Source organism: Pteropus alecto, unplaced genomic scaffold (assembly GCF_000325575.1).
Source record: "Pteropus alecto unplaced genomic scaffold, ASM32557v1 scaffold33, whole genome shotgun sequence".
Lineage (NCBI taxonomy): Eukaryota > Metazoa > Chordata > Mammalia > Chiroptera > Pteropodidae > Pteropus > Pteropus alecto.
This window is the reverse complement of record NW_006435762.1, coordinates 1,557,489-1,573,097: the sequence shown is the minus strand read 5'-3', so window position 1 is coordinate 1,573,097 and position 15,609 is coordinate 1,557,489.

Below are 15,609 nucleotides of genomic sequence, written 5' to 3'. Positions count from 1 at the left end.
TGCTTTTAATATGTTTTCTTTATATTGAAACTTTGGCATTTTAATTATGATGTGTCTTGGTGTGGGCCTCTTTGGATCCCTGATTTTTGCAATTCTCTGAGCTTCTTGGGGTTTTATGTCCATTTCCTTCACCAGGTTAGGGAAGTTTTCCATCATTATTTCTTCAAATAGCTGTTCAACATCTTGATTTTCTTCAGACGAATATTTGGAGCCTTAATAGTATCCCATATCCTCCTTAAATTATTTTTATTATCTTTGCATCTTATCTCTTGCCATTCTGGTTGTATGTCCTTGGCTTTCCTGTCCTCTAGATAGGGCATTTGATCCTCTTCTTTATTCACTTTGTTTATTCCTTTGTTTATTCCATTTAATATACTTCTCATCTAAGATAATGTGTTCTTCATTTCAGACTGGTGCTATTTTATAATTTCCACTTCCATTTTTATGTTTTGTTATCTCTTTGTTGAAGTTCTCACTGAATTTATCTACACTTCCCAAAAGTTCATTGAGCATCTTTATAATCAGTGTTTTGAACTCTGCACCTGTTAGATTACTTGACTCCATTATTTCTGGATCTCTGTTCTGTTCTCTCATATGGTTTCTGCTTCTTGTCTTCCCGTTTTGGCTGCCTTTCCATGTCAGTTTCTATGTACTAAGCAAAGCTCCTAAGTCTACCGGTCTTATAGTGTGGATTTGTGAAGTAGGTGTCTAGTGGCACAGTCCTGAGAGGGGTTCAGCTTCAGGCCAAACTTAGTCCAAGCCTCTACCCCTCTAGGACCACCTGTTAAGATTCAGCGAGCAATCCACAGACGCCGTGTCTATAGTTGCCCTAAAAGGCTACACCAGAAACTGAGGTCAGTTGCCTCCAGTGTGAGTCTCAGCAAGGAACACCTGACTCATTGAAGATATACCTGGATGTAGCTTAGGTGGAGCCCTGGGTTGGGGGAGGCGGGTTTTCAAGAAATTCTCTGGGTGGAGCGACCTCTGATATCCAGTTTGATGGCGTCACAGCTATGGCGGAGCTGTGTCCATGCAGTAGAGGGAGGAGGGCTCAACAAGGAACAATAGATACTGCCAGTACTTCTGTACAGAGGAAGTCTCACCTCAGCCCTCACTCTGACAATGCCTCCTGTAAGTCCCCGGTGCCCCCTGTGTACAGCCAAACTAGCACTGGTGCTCAAAGCAAGTAGGTCCGTCACCGGGAAAGTCCGCTCACAGACGCGATCCCTTTAAGAGGAGTCTGCTGCTGCTGCAGCCTCCATCTCAATGAGATGGTCCCATTGGGGACCAGGCAGCCTCGTGTCATCACCCTGCCCTACCTTCTGCCATTGCAGGGTATTTTCTTGGACTTCTCCCTAGTTGTATGGCTTGTTCCTCTAGATCCCAGGCAATTTTTCCTTGCTGCTGCTCCTTGTTTCCATCACAACTTTGATTTGGTTGCCAGAGGGAAGAACAGAGCCTCTATCATCTATGCCATTCTCTTTCTGCTCTAGAGCTTGATTTTCTTAATGAATATATTACACATTACAAAGAAATCTTTATTAGCTAATAATTCATATTAATAACTCATAAATAAGATTCAATCAAACTTACTAAAAGAAATTGGGATAATGCAATTATTTCAAATAATTTAAAATATTGCATTACAAAACATTATATCTGTAGAAGATGCATAGCAAATATTTTGGATCAACAGATGATTAATTTAAAAAACTAATTAAAGTTAAGAGAACACTAACAATAACATAACAACAACAATAACTAACAATAACACTAACAATAACAATAACACTAACAACTTATTTTTTTCAATGAGCAATTACTTGGGAGTCAGAAGAGTCAAAATTGTGAGGTAATTATTGACCCCATTTAAAATATTTGACCAAATAATTACAGTCTAATTTTTCTAGAGTAAATATTTAAAATGTCACAGTTACATTCTGAAACTATTAATTTATATTCTATTAAGGTACTGTCAAATTTTTATATATGCGTAAATCACATATTTGATTTATTTTTTATTATAAATAAAAAGAGACATGTTTGAAGTGTCCTCTTCCATTAGTCAAGTTGAGATAAGAACAACCCAGAGATACATTTTTTATTCCTCTTCACCACTAAGGAATGTGAGCCTACTCCAAGGTCATCAACCCCATCAATGGCAGTCTGCCTGCAGCAAAGGCCAACTCACTACCACATCATACGACTGTTGAAATTACTGCAAAAAACATAAAATAATTACTCTCGGATATCCCCCTAAAAGGAAATTCCCTATGGGGAAATAAAGAAATAAACTAATAATGGAAAACTATCATATAAACAATTCTAAGATTACAATTTCTTCACATTTTAACATCTCCAAATTTAAGATATATTTTAAAATCGATGAAGTGTTTAGCAATCAAGAACATCTTATAACAGTATTTCTCAAATTAGCTGTGGTGAAAGACAAATGTTTGTTTTCCCCAGATTCTTTCATATCTCTATCCTATTCAATGAGAGTCCACTGTTCATGCATGTGGATGTCTAAGAAAGGCAAATTGCTATTAACACTTTTAAATGCCTCTTCAAATTCTTTTTCGCAGTTCATAAAACACATATTCAGTAGCATTGTTAGGGTCAATGAAATATTGTAATAATCGAAGTTCATTGCATATAATCGTGAATCCCTTTAAATCAATATTTTATTACATATAATTTTGAATCACAATTAATCTATATATTTCTGAAATTGGGACAAGTAGTAAAATTGATTATTTTACTTTCTTTGCCAGAAATAAATGCTGAGGGCAGGGATCAAGAAGAAAGAGAAAGAATATTGAGTAATCTATTGAGTTGAAACATGGTTCATGAATAATCAAATAGCTGTGTCAGTCAAATTAAATATTTCCTGCTTCCAAGTACAGTCATTTAGTATCTCCTGCTATCCTGGGTTACTTTCTTTCTTGAGTTATTTTGGCACTGGTGGAACATTTGCTTTTCTTCTGTAGTAAAACCTGTGTGTGAAAAATGATTTGATACTCATTGAAAATAAACTATAATTGTTGTTTACTTCCTAATGGTAAAAATGAACAATCTATGGCATAAAAAAATATGCCCCATCTCACTCTGTGCTGAACAATCTCATATAAAAATTAAAGATACTGCAAGAAAAAAGTAAAATATGACAAATCAGGCAGGAAATGTATTTAGAAATGAGGGGGCATCTAGAGCCGTGCCACCCTGAATAAGCCCAATCCTATCTGATCTCGGAAGCTAAGCAAAGTCAGACCTGGTTAGTATTTGGATGGGAGACCACCTAAGAAGACCAGGTGCTACAGACATTAAAAAATAAGAAATAAGAGATTGTAAACTGACAAGGTCCTTGCAATCTGTGAGGTCAACCAAGGGTTGCCTTGCCAAAAAAAAAAAAAAAAAAGAAAGAAAGAAAAATAGAAATGAAGGAGGGAAGTGGACCAATGCCATAAGCATAGGTAAAAGCCTAACTCAGCTTACTAATTATAAGACTTTCAGCTTAAATTATTATTCCCTTATCATGCATTTTTACTATGACAACTTCTTACAAATAATATGGTGTTTGTTTTTTTTTTTTCTTTAATTTCTTTATATGAAGAGACTCAAAATACTGTACAGGTTCTCTTTAGTGAAATAGTTCAAGATTCAGAAACTGATGTAAATGCAGATTTAACTGCTTTCTCAAAGAAAGTCTTATTCATTGTTGTGCGCCCCCTCCCCCACTCCCTCACCCCCCCACACACACTCCTCTCTGGCACTCTGTACATGCACAATCCATGTTCTCGTTGACTTCTGAATGACGTAGAGAGATGCCTTCAAGGAATGAAAAGAACACACTATATATCCTGTACAAGTGTGGCTTGCACCAATCACAAGGAAAAAAAAGAACACCCCCCTTCCAATCCAGGTGAGCACAACAGGAAAAAGCAAGAGAAAATTCAATCCTGGCAACCTGGTCAAAACAAATGTGTGTTTCCCTATAATGTGTATCTCACCACATCGGGCACCAAGGCTCAATAATAAATTTTTCTACTTTTTAGGAAAGACATACATTGATTGGCCTGACTGGCTATTAGGAATCCCAGTTATATCTACAACATAGTATAACTCACAGCTAGGAAAGTACTCTGGAGGCTCATTATTTAATTAAGAGTAGGAATTACAAGAGCACTAAATGCAATGAAGCAGCACAATTTGCAAGGACTCAAAATTTATGGTTTTCATTAATTAACATAGTGTAGGCAAGTGAAATCAAGTGATCTGCTCAGCTATTTGAATTTTGAGAGTTAATTAATATAATAGCACAGATCATTGAGCTTAGAAATTATGAGTAACATATAGAATTTTAAAAAGTATCATGATGATGTATAATTACATGATACTCCTCTGCTCCTTCAAATTGTGTACTTTTGAAGCTTGGTTCTTTAATTCAAGATCAGATATGGCTAAAGCCATATGAAGGGAAAACATTTAGAAAATTTGTGAATTCAATTCTGCAAACTCTTCTAATAAATGATTTGCTTATTTACTTAATCAGCTGTGATAATTACAGACCATTAATGGCCATTAATAAATAAAACTGTTTGCATTTCACAAATGTCTTTGAAGTTTAGACTTTTTTAAAAAGAAACAGATCACAGCTTAAAATGCAATGGAGCAAAATCTCATTTCTCCTCTAGAATTGAGGTAAACATGAGTAAAATTGGAGGCTTTATAAATTCCACCACTGCCATTCTATACATTCTGCATACCCTGTGCACACCCCTCATTGGGTTTTTTAATTTAAGAGCTCCAGAGCATTAAGAGCTATTGTTGTTCTTCTTCATCTGAGTGAAGAGCTGTGTAAATAAAAGTCAAATCTTGCCATTTCCGTGGAACATAACTTGTTAAAAATAGATATGCATTGTAACCGGAATAGTATTATCTATGATGTCTTTATACATTAGTACATTTTAAATCACAGAGAAAAAAATCTTATACTTACAGCCAGGACAGTCTAATAAACAATTTTTCTACATAAGCACAGATTTATATTTTTAATTGACAATTCTAATTATCATCTACTGAATACCTAAAATGTGCCAGATGCTTTATTGTTGCATTATATAGATCATCTCATCATTTTGAAAAGATTCTTGAAGGTAGGTTCTCATTTTATAAAAAAGGAAACTGTTATGGGCTGCATTCTGCTCACCCTCAAATTAATATGTTGAAGTCCTATCTCCCAAAACCTTTGAATGTAACTGTATTTGGAGACAGAACCTTTAAAGGGGTAACTAAGGTAAAATGAGGCTATATGGGTGGGCCTTAATCCAATAAGACCAGTGTCCTAATGACACAAACAACACACAGATCAAGGAGCAATGCTGTGAGGACACAGTGAGGGAGGGGTCATCTGCAAGCAAGGCGAGAAGCCTCAGAAGAATCAAAACCTGCCAACATATTGATCTTGGATGTCTAGCCCCTGGAACTGTGAGGCAATGATTATCTGTTGTTTAAGCCATCAAGTCTGTGATGCTTTATTATGACGGCCCTAGCAAACTATATAGAAATGATGATTTTGATGTAGTAACTCTCAATTCTAATAGCTGAGCATTTTATTTAACTTAGCTTACCAGTATTACTAACATGTAAAACACATAGTATATGGGTGGGAAGGATGTAAATCCGTTCCTCTCCACTCAAAGAAGAAGCTCTTTAGGAAAAAAAAAAGTCGTCAAGAGAAAACTTGCACAAAATCAGGATATTAAAACAGATAAAAATAATTCTATTTTGAATGAAAAATGGGTGAAGGTTGGGAACCCATCACCCAACCTGCTGGGCCATCCCCTTGATCCTTCTCTCTCTCCCTAGTGGCAGCTAAGAGGGGCCCCATTTGAGAAATCACTACAGGATACTGTGCTGTCACTCTTAGGAAGGCTCACCTTATTCCCAGATTTGTGCTTTCAAATATTAAAGATTTTCTGTAAGGATCTGCATTTTCTTCCCAATCAATAACAATGTAACTAGAAACTTATCAACATATCCAAGAACTTTCTAAGAGCCTGAACTGGACAAAGTTATCATACACTCTGGTTACAGGGTAAATTTTCTGTTTAAGCTGAGATGATAGATGTCTGTTTGGGAAGATACTCCCTAAGAGCTAGCAAAGGCAGCAGAAGCCCTCACAATTAACATTTTTAACAGCATTATTGAGATATAAATGACATGCAATAAACTGCAGTTTGGTACGTTTTGACATATGTGTATGCTCCTGAAACTACCATCAAAATCAACATAATGAACATATTCATTACCCGCAAAGGTTTCCTTGGGCCTTTTTATAATTTCTCCCTTAAACTCTGTTCCACCATTACCCTACCCCACCCCTGCCAGCTCCATCGTGTAAAAACTGATCTACTTTCTGTTTACTAAATATCAATTTGCATTTCCTATAATTCTAAATAATGAAATCATACAATATGTTCTCTTTTTTTGTCTGGATTCTTTCATTCACTGTAATTATTTTGCTGTTCATTTACGTTAAATGTAGTAATAGTCCATTACTTTGTATTGCTTAGTAGTATTGCATTGTATCAGTATATTGCAGTTTATCAACTCATCTGTTGATGAACTTTAGGGGTTTTTTTCCCTCCAGTTATGGCTATTATAAATAAAGCTGCCATGAACTATAATGTAAAAATCTTTATGTGAACATATGCTTTTGTTTCTCTTGACTAAATGTCCAGGAGAATGGCAGAGTGACGTGTTTTAAATTTTTAAGAAACTGCCAAACTGTTTGCAAAGTGATTGTATGATTTTACATTTCCATCAACAGCATATGAAAGTTTCAGGTCCTCCACATTCTTGCCAACATTGTGTCTTTTTAATTGTAGACATTCTAGTTGGTATATAATGATATTTCCTTGTGGTTTTAATTTGCATTTCCCAAATAACTTACAATGTTGATTGTCTTTTCATGTGCTTCTTTGCCATCTGTATGTCTTCTTTCACAATGTGTCTGTTTAGATCTTTGGCCAGTTCTTTAGAATCAGGTTGTTTTCTTATTGTTGATTTTAAGAGGCTTTTATGTATTCAGGATATATATTATTTATCAGATGTATGTTTTATAAAGGTATTCTCCTATTTTGTGACTTATCTTTCCATTCTTTTAACAGTGTCTTTCTGACAGCAAAACTTTTTAATTTTGATAAAGTCCAATTTATCATTTTTTTTAAGGATTGTGTTTTTGTTGTTCTCTCTAGGAAATCTTTACCTAACCCAAGATCACAAAGATGTTCCCCTATGATTTCTATAAGAAATTTTATAGTTTTCATTTTACATTTAGATCTATAATCCATTGGAATTTTTTTCTTTTCTGTTCTTTTTTGTTGCATATGGATAGCTAATAGTTCCAGTACTGTTTGTTGAAAAAATTAAAAAAAAAAAAAAAGAAAGAAAGAAAAGATAAAAGTATCCCTTATCCACTGAATTGGCTTTTTAGCTTTAGAGAAAATTAGCTATCTATGTGTAGGCCTATTTCTGAGTTCTGTCTTCTGTTCCACTCATATATTAATATATCTTTACAGCAATACCATACTGTCTTGATTATTGTAGATTTATAATAAATCTTGATATCAGGCCATGTTAGTTCTCTAATTTGTTTTCCATTGCAAAGCTGTTTGGCTCTTCTAGGTCCTTTGCATTTCCATATGACTTTAGAATAAATTAGTCAATTTCTAAAAAAAAATCCTGCTGCGATTTTGATTGAGACTGCATTGACTCTATGGATCAATTTGAGGAGAACTGACTTCTTAACAGTATTGTGTCTTCAGACCCAGGAACATGACATATGTCCCCCATTTGTTTAGGTCTTCTTTAATTTCCATCACCAATGTTTTGCAGTTTTCAGCGTATAGCTCTTTCACATCTATTGCCAGATTCATCTCAAACTACTGCTTATCTTTTTTCATTCTTGTAAATAGTATTGCTTTATTGGTTTGAATATCATATGTTTTATTGCTCCTATATAGAAACATATTTAACTTCTGAATATCTTATACTCTGCGACCTTGCTAAACACACTTTTTCGTCCTAATATCTTTTTCAAAGATTTTTATCAAATTTTCTACATAGAAAATAAGCCCAGCTGCAAAGATGGTTTTACATCTTTTCCAATCAAGACATTTTTTATTTCTTTTTCTTCCTTGATTTTACTGGCCAGAACCTCTATAAATGAATAGAAGTGGTGAGAAGAAACATTTTATCTTGTCCCCTGTCTTACCAGAAAAATATTCAGGTTTTTTATTTCGTCATTAATTGTAATGGTAGCACTAGGGTTTTTTTGTAGATTCTCTTTAGCAGGCTAAGGAGCTTCTCTTCTATTCCTACTTTGCTCAAAGTTTTATGAAAAGGAATATTGGATTTCTCAAATGCTTTTTGTGTATCTACTGAGATAATCCTATGTTTTCATTTTTAATTTGTCAACATGGTTAACCACATTACACTATAATGCTGGGATAAATCCCACTTGGTCATTATGTATTACCTTTTTTAATATATTTTTTTGGATAAAATTTTCTAAAACTTTTATTTAGAATTTTTGTATCAACGTTCATAAAGAATGTTACTCCTTCATTTTTGTTTCTTGGAATGTCTTTGTCGATTTGGGTATCAAGACAATGCTAGTCACAAAGAATGAGCTGAAAAGTACCCCTTCAAATTTTATGAGAGTTTGTACAGAAATGGCATTATTTCTTCCTTAAATGTTTGGCAGCATTCAACAATAAAAGCCTAGAATTTTCTTTGTTGGAGTTTTTGGACTACAAATGCAATTTCTTTATACATAAAGTCCTCTTCAAGTTATTGATTTCCCTTGAGTGAGCTTTAGTAATTTATGTCTTTCAATGAATATGCCCATTACATGTTGAATTTATTGTCATAAAGTTATTCATAATATTCCCTTACTGTCCTTTTATTGGGTGTAGAATCTGCAGTGATGTTACCACTCTCATTTCTAATGTTAGTAATTACATCTTCACTCTTTTTCCTTATCAGTCTGGCTAGGAGTTTATCAATTCCATTGATTTTCTTAAAGGACTAGATTTTGGTTTCATTGATTTTCTCTATTGTTTTTCTGTTTACTATTTCACTGATTTCCTCTCTGATTTTAGTACTTCCTCTTTCCTGCTTACTTTGGATTTACTAATTTGTACTTCTTTCCTAGCTTTTTAAGTTAGAAGCTAAGGTCATTGATTGAAGACTTTTTTTCATTTCCATTACAGGCATTTATTGCTAAAACTTTCTCATTAAGTACTGCTTTCACAGCATCTCACAAATTCTGAATATATTATATATTCACTTGCATTGAATTCAAACTACTTTTTATTTCCCCTTTTGATTTCTCCTCTGACCCACGTATTATTTAGAAGTGCATTCTAATTGATTTTCAAATATTTGGTGGATTTTCCAAACATCTTTCTGTTACTGATTTTACATTAATATTCATTATTGTTAGAGAACATATTTTTGCGGTTTGAATCCTCTTAAATTTATTAAGATTTGTTTAATAGCCCAAATATGGTCTATCTTGGTTATTGTTCTGAGTCACTTGAAATGACTGGTTACTTAGTAAGAGTTTGATTCTTTCAGGTCTTAGATGGATACAGAGCACAATTATTCTAGAGATAATTAACTCTCACTATTATTTTACTCAATGGTCTATTAATTATAATTTTTTTTTCAGTCGAGTTGTTAAAAACAGGCATGTTACTCTGTGAGCCTCAGACACTTCTCTTTTTACTTATTTCAGATGATCCTTATCCCTGACCCTGATGGTCAGTACTCTGACTTGACTGGGGGGTGCCGTCCTCTGAAGATCTCTCCCTCTTTCGCACTGTAGTCCTCTCCCCTTTCTAGACCTTTGTCCTGGGAACTAGAACGCTACGTTCCCCTGGAATCTCAGCTCTGTCTTCTCACTTCAAAGTGTCTCTGATGGGCTCCAACTTGTTCTTTCTCCCTGTTCAAATGACTTGGAATCTCTCTCAAGGCTGTAAATTGGGACAGTCTAGGAAACACCTCATTTGTGTCATCCCTCAGATTACTGACTTTCATAACCTGATGTCCTGTGTTTTGAAAACCACTGCGTAATATATTTAATTTATTTTTGTGGGGTTGTTTCAGACAAGACCCTAAATCCAATTTCTGCTATTCTCTCTTGACCAAAAGTGGAAGTCTCTCAAATTAACAATTTTAAATGGCTTAAAATACATTAACTCCTGAGAGGAGTTAATTATAATATAGTGTTACTTATTGTATGGACAGCAATGATGGGTAGGGTTTTTTTTTAAATAGAGAATATCAAGTAAGATGGTTTTGAGCATGAGGCATTGCAGTATTATAGAGAAAGCACTAAACTGGTGGAACAAATACAAGTTTTATTACTAAGAATTAATACCTTAAGGAATTAATAACTTAAAGTCATTTTGTCAATGGAAAACAAGGTTGAAGACAACATTTAATGTTTCCTACTAAGCTGAAAAACTATATTTCTGGGAAGATTAGGAATGGGAGAATGGTTTAAAAATCATTGGACACAAGACAAAATAAGAGATACAGATATCTGGAAGAAGGGAAGAGGAGTACAAAACGAAAAAGGTATCTAGAGAAGAAAGTGAAAGGAAACTCAGGATATACAATTACACCTACTGCCTCCATACATTATTAAAAGTCATCTCTATGTTGCTTTTGCCATCATCACAGGTTGTCAAAACTACTGTCGGGACATCAATAATAGTTGGAAGTTTGCAAATATCACCTTCCAAGTCTGCCTAATCTCCCTGACATGTTCAGTCTATATATTATCACTAAACCCCTTCCTCTTTGGTACAATGTATTGCCATCTCTTTTGTCACAGAGAAAAAATTAAATGAATTTTTTAAAAAAGAAAAAGATATAAATCTATGACTCTGTATATAGAGAAGAGGGCTTAACAGATTGATCATTTAATTTTTTATACATTTGTTCTATCCTTCCTTGTTACTATTTATAAGTACAATGCAATATTTGTGAAAACTCTCACAAAAAATAAGCCTCATTTTTTTTCTGATACATTCTTAGATTATCAAGAGTTGATATATATTTTTAAAGTGTGTAACTATTTGCATACCTACTGAAAAATCATTGTTTAGGATACCCTTCAATGTATTTTTCAATATCTCTTCCATCTAGAAAAACAAGATCATTTTATAACTTAGAAAAAGTAAAAACAACAGTCTTTTTTTCAAATTTTGAATATTTCTCTTTGTTAGATAATGAATATAACCCATTATGTTGAATGCTTTCTCTTTGTTTCTGGAAGCTCAGAACCAGTATAATATTTAAGGGAGGAAAGTGCATGGCATGCATGCCACCCCACCTGCTTCTCTTCTAGACATTATTAATCAAGCATGACAGGCTTTCCCAGCTGAACCCACTTGGACTCAAATATTTCTCAGCATTATATTCTAGTATCCTTGACCAACTGAGCAGAAATTTATATATGATATGAAATGGCTTCAAGTAGCCTAGATGATAACTATATTTGTTATCTGTCCTGCATATGATTTCTTAACTTATTGCTATGTCTATTTGACAGATTTATTGACATCTTTTATCATAAGCATAATCAAATTCTTTTTGAAAATTAAGTGTTCCCTAAACTCCTGTGACTAACAAAGGTTCTTAGTATACTTGCGAATGTACATGAAGATGTCCCTGAGGATAATTAGTACTTAAAAAAAAGATAATTGGCAGGAAATTTAAATAAAGTGAGGTTCGAAAACTTTCTATACTTCTTTACACTGAAAATTATGAAAATAAGTTTACATATATACATATGCAATTGCAACTGTGCACTAGTTCCATAGCAAACAATGACGAGATCAAGCATGTCAGGGTTGAGAGAATAATGTTATTTTTTTCCAATAAAATTTATTGTTAAAACTACACAATTTAATTCAGATCAACACAAATTGAGGACTGGAGTCAGTTTACAGACTATTTTTCCTGTTCTACAAGAGGATATATACAGAACTGAGAATAGGTATTTATAAACTTGTACAGCAATTGCCATGATTATTTTTTATTGCATTTTACAAAAGTATCAGTCTATTTTTTTACCATGGAAAGTTTTAGAAACACTGACATTCTTTTTGATATTCAAAGCAAGGTCATAAAAAAGATCATATTTGCAAAAACATTTAAGGAATTCCCTGACTTTGTGAGACTATCAAACCTTTCCGTCCCTAAGATGTTTCATCTATATCAGGGATCATAATAGCACCTACTTCATTGGATTATTATGGGAATGAAATAAAATAATCCCTAAGAGGCAGCAAAATAACTATTACATTTTCTTGCCATCCTTGCAGCTAGATGTGGCCATGAGACTAAGTACTCAACAACAGTATATGAGCAAAGATAACAGGTTTAACTTCCAGTTTGGACCCTAAAGGCAAGAAAGGCTACTAAGAGAAATGTACACAGAGACTGAAATGTCTTGGTTGTGCCAATGAGGCAAACATTCTAGGGAAACAACACAGCATGGAAGGAGTTGAGCTTCCAGAATTTTGCCAAGCAGAGCCACAACGTCAGTCACAATCTCATTTCTTTTTCCAATAAAGAAAATTGAATTTCTAGCTTATTTACATTTCTGCTAATGTGACCTTTTGCCACACTTAGCCAAACCAATAGCCCGATTGAGACTACATGTAAAGCACTTAGACTAGAACTTAGCATATAATAGATATTAATATTTGATAACTGTTATTATTTGACATTTCAAAATTTTCACTTTAGAAGCACTATCTATGATCAGCCATGATGATTTGTTCTCCTTTTCACATAATAACTGGTATAACTCTGCCACACCCTTGTTTGTTAATAATTTTGACAGTGGTTCAGATAGTTCTCCAGCACCGCTTTCATGGACTTCAGGAAATCTTATCTTTTTTTTTTTTTTTTAATGAATTCTATTTTTATTTAGAAACGATTTGCATTTTACTGCTCAATATAGCCACCTCTAACAATATGGGATCCACTGATCAGAAATGGTGTTGACAGGATGGAATGGAATAAGAACAGACATCTGTAGGAAGGGATGTTTGAATGGAGGTAAATTTTATAAGTGGTTGGTTCATTAATGGATGGTTCATATTATGATCCCGTTCTTCTCTATTAACTGATATAGGTCTGAAAAAAACATTCTTCTCATCACTATGTGGTTATCCTTGAGGTATAGTTTATGAACAAAATGGCAAATTCTTGATTCTATTCCTTTACTTCCAGTTTACAAAATTCTATTTAACAATAACATATTCAAACAAACTGATGGTAGAGAGGCTTGTATCTTGGGCATCTGACTTCACCTAGTATTCTCATAACATAAAACTTTTATAACAAGAATTATTTTATTTCAGTGGCAATTAAATGCCAGAGCACAAATGATAAATTCAAAAACCGATACTGATACTTATCAGCCTGAGTAGGTCCTTTTTGCTAGAGAGCTAAAGAAAATAATGCAGACATACTCGCAGCTCAGATTTTATAAAAACTACAGTGAGTTCTTAGCTATCTTTAGGTCATTTTTCTCTAAACAGAAAATAAAAGGGTCTAACTCACTTCTACAGTTCCTATGACATCTGCTTCCACAGTAGGAGTCCCCCCACCCCCCGCCCCCATGAAAAACTAGCTTGGTCTATCTCAAAATACCTGTATAAGGGCAGGTATATGAGAGTGGGTGGCAACAACCCAAAAGTCATCATGATCCTACATGCATGATGTAAAATGTAAGCTAAATCATGTCATTTCTCTGCTCACATCTCTCTAGAGACTTCCCATTCCACAGAGTAGAAGATAAAATTCTTATAATGACCTAAAAGCCTTCATGCAATGCTCGCTACCCTCTCTCTGATCTGATACCTTCTGTTCCTGCCCTGTCCCCTCTCCTCTCTGTATACTAGCCTATGCTGGTGCTGACATCAGACACACCCCTGACTCCGGGTCTCACACTGGTTTTCCATCTTCCTAGAATACTCTCCCACACATAGCAACATGGCTTGGTCCATTACTATTTTTGGATGTTTTTACCAAATCCCACATTCTCAGTGATACCATTTCTGACCACCATCATCCAAATTGCAAAATTTCACTTACCCTCAGCCGTATTCCTATTCCCCTGACCTAATTATCTTTCTCCATAACACTTATTATCAACTAACATACTAGAAATGTTACCAATTTATTGTTTATTATTTGTCTCTCTATATAAGGATTCTGTATCACCGGCACCTAAAACAGCAACTGGCACATCAAGGATACTACATCACACTGATGGACTGAACACACAAATAAATTGTTTTAACTCCTCACAAAACTGGCAACAGCACTACTTCAGCAGCCCTGTTCAGTTTCATAATAAAAATAATTAGATATAAAACACGATGCCACGTAATTAAGCATTGGCACTAACTCAAAAGGAGCCTCAGAGGCAAGACAACATGGGAAATGTGAGGAACTAAATATACACAGAGAAGAAAAAAACAGTCCAACTGTAACAGTGTTTGTTTGTCTTCAATTTCAATTTTATACAGCATTTTCCAAATATAGATTTATTTAATCTTACTCAATGCCTGAATTATGACAAGAAAAGAAATGCAAACAACAACAACAACAACAAACAAATTCCTATCTAAATAAAGGGCACTTTAGGAAGACTAATTATTAAGTATAAATTAGAACAACTCGTCACGTCTCTGACACTTCTGCTTTTGGAAACCTCAAACAATCAAAACAAAGTCACAGAACTTAAGACCCACAAAGAACACCTCAGCTCAGAGCTTAGAGGACACTATTTGGCAAGGAATAGCCATTTTTCTCTTTAAGATAGTGTTCTTCAAAATAATTTCTGCAGATTCTTGAGATATTGATAGATGGTATCAAAGAAAGTATTCTAGTGTCGAGTACTAGTTTAAATAAGATTCTTTACATTTGAACTTCCTGTAGTCTTTAATATATATAGTAAGAGAGTAAAAATTTGCCAAAGGAGGTATGTAAGAGTCAGCATTTTCTAAACCACGTTTGACCGTAAATATCACAACCACCACCACCATTATCAGCCATCATTTTTTTTTTTTCCAGAGCATCTATGGCTAAATACACTTTGAGAAATCAAAAACTGATTTAACAAACTTGGGCGGGGGTTGTTTGTTTTTTTTAACTTCTCCTTTGATTCTTCTTAGAGTATGATGGCTATTTAGACACAGAGAGGAAGAAAAAAAATATAGAGAAATATAACAGCTGATGAACAGAAGACAGGATGGCCAGCTAGAACATCAAAGTTGCCTTATTTACTTTTTTTGAATGGCAAGGTAAGTCTAGGGTACTTTAATGTCCCCTTGGAACATCATGGCATTAAAACAAAGCTCAGATTATTTACACGATAGATAAAGATCACATTATGTTCAGAATATGCTATATAAAAAGGTATATTGATTTCCTAGAGTTTCTATGACAAAAGTGCCACAAACTGGGTGGTTTAAAATAACAGAAATTTGTTCTCCTACAATACTGAAGGCT